The 9,405-nt window shown below is 43.9% G+C and overlaps 1 protein-coding gene across 2 annotated transcripts in view; it reads right to left on the bottom strand.

Moving 5' to 3' along the window:
• Window positions 1-6,738, bottom strand: part of NIM1K (NIM1 serine/threonine protein kinase) — a 79,536-nt gene extending 72,798 nt beyond the window's left edge. The window contains exon 1 of one of the 2 annotated variants that reach the window (XM_017533161.2): window positions 6,552-6,738. The gene's annotated coding sequence lies outside the window, so the exon portion shown is untranslated. Of the gene's footprint in view, window positions 1-5,294; window positions 6,095-6,551 lie in introns of those variants that run through there. The other variant, XM_017533162.2, reaches the window with a different exon arrangement.
• Between the last annotated feature and the right edge of the window lie 2,667 nt (window positions 6,739-9,405).

Below are 9,405 nucleotides of genomic sequence, written 5' to 3'. Positions count from 1 at the left end.
AATAGAAGGAAAGTGTGTTAGTTTAATTCAATATATGAATTGTTTAAAGGATAAAAACAAAAGGTCATCTGAGTAGATGCAAAAAAGATTCAATAAAATGGTATACTTCTTATTAATAAAAATATTAGCAAACTAGGTATAGAAGGGAACTTGTTCAACCCAGTTAAGGCTGTCTGTCAAAACCTATAGCAAATGCCTTTTTATTTATTTATTCATTCATTTAATTAAAAAAAATATTGACAAGGTCTCACTCTGTCCCCTAAGTTGGAGTGCTTTAGCACAATCATAGCTCATTGTAACTTCAAACTCCTGGGCTCAAGCAATCCTCCTGCCTCAGCCAAGTAGCTAGAACTCCAGGTATGCATCACCTCGCCTTACTAATTTTTTTTTTAAATTTTTTAGAGATGGGGTCTTGCTGTGTTGCCCAGGCTGGCTTTGAACTCCTGAGTTCAACCAGTCCTCCCACCTCAGTCTCTCTCAGTGCTGGGATTATAGGTGGAAGCTACCATGACTGACTGCAAACACCTTTTAAAATAGTGAAATATTGGCTAGGCACAGTGACTCACACCTATAAGCCCAGCACTTTGGGAGGCCAAGGCAGGAAGATGGCTTGAAGCCAGGAGTTTGAGGCTGCAGTAAGCTATGATCATGACATTGAACTCTAGCTTGGATAACAGAGCAAGATTCCATCTGAAACAAAACAAAAATCCCCCAAAATAAATTGTGCAAAATTAAATAACTTTTTTATAAAGTCAGGAAGAAATCTAGAATGCCTGCTAACACTGCTTCTATTCAATATTTATTGGAGCCTCTAGCCAATCAAAGAATACAAGAACTAAATATTGAAAATAAATAAATAATATTGTTCTTATTTTCAGACTAAGATTTTGAACATAGGAAACACAGGAGATTCGTAAACTGCTCATAAACTACTACAACTAATCAGTGAGTTCAACAAGTACTGCTGGAGACCAGATTAATGTGCAAATTCCATAACACTTGTCTTCACTAATAAAAATCTGGTAATAAGAAAATGTAGTACTAAAACATGTCCCATTTACATAAGTAGCAATAATATTCATAAAGTATCTAAGAATAAATAAGGTTGGGAACAGTGGCTCATGCCTATAGTCCCAGCAGTTTTGGAGACCAAGGTGAGCAGATCACTTGAGCCCAAGAGTTTGAGACCAGCCTGTGCAAGATGACGAAACCCCATTTCTATTATTAAAAAAAAGTTATCAAAGGAAATTTTTAAAAAGAAACTAAGACATAAATAGACACAATTATGAAAGCTTACTAAGGAACATCAATGAGAATCTGATGACTGGAAAAACACAGCATGTTTAATAATCATAAAGATATAAACTCTCCCCTAAATAAATGTAATTAACATCAATTAAAATCTCAACTGCTAGGCTGGGCACAGAGGCTCCTGCCTGTAATCCCAACACTCTGGGAAGCCGAGGCAGGAGGACTGCTTGGCTCAAAGAGTTAGAGACCAGCCTGGGCAACATAAAGCAACTCAATTCCTACAAATAATATAAAAAATTAGCCAGGCATGGTGGCATGTGCTTGTTGTCCCAGGTACTAGGGAGGCTGAGATAGTAGGATCACCTGAACCTGGGAAGTAGAGGCTGCAGTGGGCCATGAATGTGCCACTGCTCTCCAGCCTGGGCAACAGAGTATGGCCCTGTCTCAAAAACTAACTAAATAACTAACTAAATAAATAAAATCTCAACTGCTTCTTTTTTTGTATGTAGATATGCTTTTTTTTTTTTTTTTTTTTTTTTTTGAAACAGTCTTGCTCTGTCACCCAGGCTGGAGTGCAGTGGAGTGATCTTGGCTCACTGCAACCTCCGCTTCCTGAGTTCAAGTGATTCTCCTGCCTCAGCTTCCCAAGTAGCTGGGATTACAGGCATCTGCCACCATGCCCTGCTAACTTTTTGTATTTGTAGTAGAGATGGGGTTTCACCATGTTGTCCAGGCTGGTCTCAAACTCTTGACCTCAGGCGATCCACCTGCCTCGGCCTCCCAAAGTGCTGGGGTTACAAGTGTGAGCCACTGCACCTGGCCATGTGTGGATATGCTTAAGATGGTATATTTAGTCTTGTGTTCTATAACACATACGTATAGACGGATCTACTTCAATTTCAAGCTGTAGATTGGTACACCTGCTCTCATCTCTAAACCTTGGGACTGCAAATATTTTCATACCTTCTACAAGAAGTATGAGCAAAACTGTCACGCATGAGTCATTCAGAACAGCCACAGAAGGCTAATTTTTTTTTTTTTTTTTTTTTGAGACAGAGTTTCACTCTTATTGCCCAGGCTAGAGTGCAATGGCGCAATCTTGGCTCACTGCAACCTCCACCTCCTGGATTCAAGGGATTCTCCTGCCTTAGCCTCCCAAGTAGCTGGGATTACGGGCATGCATCACCAAGCCTGGCTAATTTTGTATTTTTAGTAGAGACAGGGTTTCTCCATGTTGGTCAGGCTGGTCTCAAACTCCTGACCTCAGGTGATCTGCATGCCTTGGGCTCCCAAAGAGCTGAGATTACAGGTGTGAGCCACGGTGACCAGCCAAAGGAGGGATTTTTTATGGAAAGTTGAGACTAGATCTGGTAATGTCACATGGTTCAGTAAAGAAACACCATAGATTAATATACTCTATGACTATTGTTAAAAGAAAAACCTTGACCAAATTAAGTTTAACTGAGTTTAACTGAGCAAATAATTATTCATGAATTGGGCAGCCTCCCAAGCCAGAGTAGGCTCAGAGACTCTAGCGCGGACACATGGTGGAAGAAGATTTATGGACAGAAAAAGAAAAGCGATGCACAGAAAATGAAAGTGAGGTACAGAAACAGCCAGATTTGTCACAGCTCAGCGTTTGCCTTATTTGAACATGGTTTGATTTTTGTCTCGATTTTCCAAGTGGTTAGCTGAAATAACTTTTTTTTTTTTTTTGAGTCAGAGTCTTGTCTGTCTCCCATGATGGAACATAGTGGCATAATCACAGCTCACTGAAGGCTTGAACCTCCCAGGCTCAAGCGATCCTGCTACCTCAGCCTACCCAGTAGCTGGAGCTATAGGCATGCACCACCACACTCAGCTAATTTAAAAAAAAATTTTTTTTTTTTGAGACGGAGTGTCGCTCTTGTTACTCAGGCTGGAGTGCAATGGCGCGATCTTGGCTCACCGCAACCTCCGCCTCCTGGGTTCAGGCAATTCTCCTGCCTCAGCCTCCTGAGTAGCTGGGACTACAGGCACGCGCCACCATGCCCAGCTAATTTTTTGTAGTTTTAGTAGAGAGGGGGTTTCACCATGTTGACCAGGATGGTCTTGATCTCTTGACCTCGTGATCCACCTGCCTCGGCCCCCCAAAGTGCTGGGATTACAGGCTTGAGCCACCGCACCCGGCCTTAAAATTTTTTTAAAGAGACTGAGTCTCACATAGAGACAGAGTCTCACTATGTTGCCCAGGTTGGTCTCGAACTCTGGAGCTCAAGCAGTCCTTCTGCCTCAGCCTCCCAAAGTATTAGGCAACCAGGCCTGAGCGATAGCACCAAGCCATCACTTGGCTTTTGAACACAACTTGTCCATCTGTAAAACTGGCTACTATTCCTCGGGATGCTGTATAATAATGGCTAAGCTAACCTTGAAGTTCTTGAGAGAAAGTAATTTAAGAACCATGTTGTGGTTAATTCAAGTTGTAGACTACTATCTTCATAAGCAATTTGAATATTTTCTTCTTCTCCTGAAAATTAAAACTTCAATTCTAGAGACCTTTTTCTAGAATGACAATAGGAAATGACAAAATACAGAATGAAACCAATTTTATGAACAGTTTGTTCTTTCAGCCAGTAAAAGAAAATCAACCATGAATTAAAGTTCTTGAAACCCTAGAGACATACAGTGATTGGATTCAAAGAATAAAGTTGGACTTAAGGTTATATTTTAATTTTTATGTTTCTCAAAATGGAACTATAAATGAGACTAAAAACATTAACCTACTAAGACAAAAATCTTTTCTTTTCTTTTTTTTTTTTTTTTTTCTTTTCTTTCTTTCTTTCTAAGTCTGGCAAGCGCATGTAGTCCCAGCTCCTCAGGAGGCTGAGGCGGGAAGATCCCTTACTCCCAGGAGTTTGAGATATGCCTGGGCAACATAGTGAGACCCAGTCTCTGAAAACAAAAGGAAAGGAAAACAAAACTGTAAGTGCAAGGGCTTCAAACTGTCCAATGCTATCAATGTTAGAATTCGAAGCTCAGAAATTGTGGATATGAAATGAATTACGATTCTTTAACGAAACCAACATTTGCTGATAAAAGTATTTGAAATGGTACCACTACTTGCCCCAAATTAAGCCTTCTCAACTAAAAATCTAGGGTTAAACCAAGAATATAAAGGGCTGTATGACCTAACGGTAGTTTTTTACTGGGGAATTTAGATTTCATATAAACCTGTCTTTATTTTAAACGTAGGTAGAAAAAAAGCACACACCTCAAACCAAATATCCAATCCATATTTTTTCCTAACACAGAAGGAGGCTTCTCTGGAGATTTTTCCAGGCTTACCACTTAACAGTGGTCCAGCCAAAAATAAACCCATGAGGGTTTACTAGGCAAATTCAATCCCACACCAAACACCAGTCCATGGGGAGTTGGACTCAGCTTTTTCCCCACTAGCCTCTCCCAGGACCCCCACCCACATTCCCCATATCCTAATTAGAAAGCTAATTAGGATTTCAAATTTAAATGCTAAATGGAGAGGGCCATCTGGGCTCAGGCCAGGATTCCTGGAACATCTAACACCCTCCTCTGTCCTCTGTTCCTGCAGTGAGCTGTGGGAAGAGAGCTGGGCGGCATGACTATTTGGGGCCATTTAACGTGCTGGAGGGCAGTGTTTACTCTCATTTGTCTGAGAAGGAGACTGTGTTGCACAGACTGCAAACTCTGAAAATATAAAATAAAAAAACAACAGCATGCCTTGGATTTTAGTACTTTAAGGGAATAAGTAAGTACATTTTCGTAAACTCAATTATTACCATAGTGACACGAGGGTACATGAGAAAGTTCTCTCAAGAACAGTTCCTGGTTCTAGCCAGTTTCTTAATAGTGTAGGGCGACTTCTTCAGTAACCATGACAACCAGAATTAGAAGTCCTGTTGCAACACTAACAGAAACCATCTTTTGAAGTGGTTCTGTAAATCACATTGAATACTGATGATGCCAGCCTGTGTGATACATATTTTTCAAACATTAAAAAAATCTTATTGCCATAAACAAATATTCACCTTAGATTCCTATTTGAAATCTTGACTTGGAATCCATTTTTTTGGTCTGGTTTTGTTTTCCTTTTGGATTCCGCGGCCTCGATTGCAAACGCGATTTGTGTAATTTCCAAACTTGTCTGAACTGCACGGGTGAGAGCTTAGAATGTGATTCATTCGCTCTTATTTTGAAACGGGATGAGGAATGGGGTGGGGGAGGGTGGGTAGACAGAGAGCCCTCTTGTCTACTATACTCAAGAGGACGAAAACAGGGGAGGGAAGGGGGAAAGAGAGAGACAGAAAGGGAGAAAGGGGGGAGGGGGAGAAAAGATGGGGAGAGGAGGAGGAAAGGAGGGAGGGAGAACAGGGAAAGGGAGGGAAGGAGGGGGGGAAAACGGAAAGGAAAAAAGTGCCGATAGCAGAATCTTCGCTGCCCTTATTAGAGATAAAAGCACCTTTATTGCCTTGACCTCTCCATCTGCCCAGATGTGTCAGGCACGCAGAAGCTGGTAGGAATCGATATTTTAAAGACCCAGTTGCGATCTCTTCCTGGCCGTATCAAGAAGTCCTGGAGCTTCTAATATTCCTGGAGGGATATCCAGGAAGAGGAAAAGAGGCTCTCCCTGATTTCATGGGGTCTTCCAAAAGAAGCACCTTTCGGTGGGGAGAGTCGCGGCGTGGGGTGCAATGGGCCGTTTTGTCCCCTGGGCCACCGGCGTTAGATGTCAGTTCCCTCCATCGCCAGCACCGGCCGGCGCGCGTGGGAAGGTCACGCAGGTCCTCTACCCTTGTAACAAGCTATCTAGATTTGGGCTGGTGTCTTGGGGCTTCGATCCAGCGCACCCGCTGTGTGCACCATGAGGCGCTAAGCTGCCCTCTTTGGCTCACATGTGGACGTGCACGCAGACAGGAGTGTCCACACCATACAGGGACACGGGTGCACACACGCGCACACATAGACACGGGCGCCGCACATGACACGGGCGCCGCACATAACACGGGCACACGCGCGCGATCACGCCCTCGCCCTGGCTCTAAAGCCCTCGCCTCTAGCGCGGATCGGCCTGAGCCGGTGGCAGGAGGGGGGTGTGGGAAGCGCCCCAGAAAGCAACTAACCTTCTCCTGACCCCACTTCGCAGGCACCCCGCGGCAGGACTCCCTTTCTGCTTTGGGTCGCGGGGAGGAGAGTCGCCTCCTCTCCAGCCACCCAGGTCTGCAGCCTAGCAGAGGAAGGGTGGCGGGGTGGGGTGCTGGCGGCGAGCCCCGCGGCCCCTCGCTTACCTTCGAGTAGAGGCCAGCTCTAGGGCTTCGCTGCGCGGCGCCGGGCCAGGCGAACGCAGTGGTTTCCGCTGGAGCAGGCGCGGTCGGTGAGTGGATGTCCCGAGGTGAGGGCACCCCTGTCGCGCCTGAGGCTTCCCGAGCTGTCAGGGGCGGCGGACCTGACCGACAGCGGCCCAGGGCAAACCCCGCCCTCCGGCTTGGCTTTGGCCCCTGCTCCGCAGCGGGGACGGAGACGCCCTGCAACGTTTCCCGAAGGACCAATCCGGAGCAGGGGGCTGGCCCGGGGAAGGAGGGACAGGAGGCCGGTAGTGCACTCGGACGCCGGCCTGGACCTCGTAGGTTGGTTTTCTATGGCAGCCAGGAGGGAGGGGCGAGAGAGAGGGGACGCAAGGCGCAGGGACACCCAGTGCAGTGGCTCCGGGAGACGGGTGGGCCTGACGCAAAGAGGACCCCTTCTAGAGTCTGGATGGGAGCGGCCAAACGGCAAAAGCGGACTGACACAGCTCGCCCCAACGTACGCCTCGTGCTGAGCCGTTCCAGCGCTCCAGCAAGGGTTTCCATGTCCTTGGAAGTCTGTGACCCAGTAATCCTCCCAACAGAAAAGGAGTTTCCAGGAAACCACCGTCACAGCTCCTCTGGGTGAGTAGAGCAGGGTTTAGGTTCTGCAGAAAGAAGTGCTCATGCCTGGATTCCTGGCATACATCAGGTTCTTTTGGTGCCACTTTGTCAGTGGCTCCCTAATCTCCTACTACGGAGATACTCTTAGCTATGATCCTCAGATGCTAAAGCTTATTTTTCTAGTGTACACACTAGAAATGCCGTCACTAGATTGAATGCAGAGTTGGAAATGGGAGTCAGAAAATACTAAAACATAAAGGTTATTTACTGAAGTTTAAGCCCTTCCTTTTACAGAGGGAAGAAAAAAAAAAAAACCGAGTTCAGAGGAGTCAGTTAACTTGGCAAGGGTCACACCGCTGATTAATGGCAGAGCCAGGACTAGACACCCTAAGGCATAGTTCTGTGAGCTTTTTTTCTGCTTCCTCCCGCTGCCCATCCTGTATTGATTGCCAGAGCAATACTTACAAGAGCAAAAGTGTTGCGTAGCAAAATAACCCATGTATAAAGTTCTTTTACGGTAGAAATTAGGGAACTCCAAAATTCCTTTTTTGCTATTTGCCAGGCATTGTAATAAACACTTTTACAAAGAGTAACTGATTAAATCCTCACAATAATCTATGAGTTAGGTACTGTTACTGTCATCCTTGTTTTGATAGATGAAGAAACTGAAGCCCAGAAAGGTTATAGGATTTGCTCAAGGTCACACAGCTGTCTAATGCTGGCTCTGGGACTCTAACCCAGTTCGTTTGACTTCAGAGTTGGTGTTCTTTATTACTTTCTCTCTGCCGCCTGTTTGTGTGATGATTAAAGGGATCAGGAACAGGAAGGGCAAGAAATAAAAACCTTGGACAGCTCCATGCACTGACTGTTGAGACTGGAAAGAAAACTGAAAGAACCTGAAACAGTTGCTCTCTTGGCTTCTGAGAGTGGCCATCTACTTATGTAGAACAAGGGTTCTCTTGAGAAAATTTGTTTTTAAAGAGACATCCCCCTCCTCAGAACACAAGAGGGCTTTGTTTTGTTTTGTTTTTTTAAAGAGTAATCTTTAAAATAGTACATGCCATTAGTCTATTTTCTTTCTAAAGCAATAAAATGCAGGGTGAAACGCTACATATTTTTAAAAATATAAAAGACCCCTTGAATTCATTAACATAACAATACACGGAATAAAATTATATAAAGAAATTGCCTAGAAACCAAGAGCCTCAAACGCCCAGTTGGACAGAGGCTGTTGCATAGGTCCTCACAATCACACCCCAGAAAGCATGCAGTAGGTTCTAGTAGCTTAAAAGGTTACTGAAGACTTTAGGCTAATACTATCACCTTTCGAGTTAGGATTTCAACATATGAATTGGGAGATACAAAAATTTAGTCCATAACAGGACCCTTCTTAAGTTTTATCTTTCTTTCAGGAACCCCCATTGGATATTATGTGTGTCAGACCTTCTCATTCTGTTTCATGTCTTTTCTCATATTCTCTAGATTTTTAGATTCTGTGCTACATTCTAGGTAATTTCTTCAGATCTATCGTCTGTTCATGAATTCTCTCTTGCAGTATATCTAATCAGCTGTTTAACTTGCACACTGATTTTATGAGCATGTAAATATAATTAAATCAAGAGGTGGAAATACGAGCATCTTTTACAGCAGGGGGTGAATTGATAGTTTAAAATTGAATCACTTATTTATAATAATTAGTATTATCAAAATCCCTTTTTCCTTAAGTTTATAGGAAACTTATAAGAACTAATATTTCTTGTGGTAAAAAACTTTTTTTCTGAGGTTTAGCAATTCATTCTACTTTCTTTCTTATTTCTGTTAAATCCAATAAAGAGTAAACAGAAAGAATTAAAACTAGCGTGGTGATCCTGTTTTTATTATTTATTTTATTTATTTATTTTGAGACGGAGTCTTGCTCTGTCACCCTGGCTGGAGTGCAGTAGCATGATCTCAGTTCACGGCAACCTCCGCCTCCCTGTTTCAAACACTTCAGGAGGTTGAGGCAGTTGGATCACCTGAAGTCAGGAGTTCAAGACCAGCCTGGCCAACATGGTGAAACCCCATCTCTACTAAAAATACAAAAATTAGCTAGGTGTGGTGGCCTGTAATTCCAGCTACTCATGAGGCTGAGGCACAAGAATCACTTGAACCCGGGAAGCAGAGGTTGCAGTGAGCCAAGATTGTGCCATTGCACTCCAGCCCAGACAACAAGAGTGAAATTCTGTTTCAGGGAAAA

Source organism: Cebus imitator, unplaced genomic scaffold, assembly GCF_001604975.1.
Source record: "Cebus imitator isolate Cc_AM_T3 unplaced genomic scaffold, Cebus_imitator-1.0 Scaffold80, whole genome shotgun sequence".
In the NCBI taxonomy this organism is placed as follows: domain Eukaryota; kingdom Metazoa; phylum Chordata; class Mammalia; order Primates; family Cebidae; genus Cebus; species Cebus imitator.
This window is presented reverse-complemented; position numbering and strand designations above follow the sequence as displayed.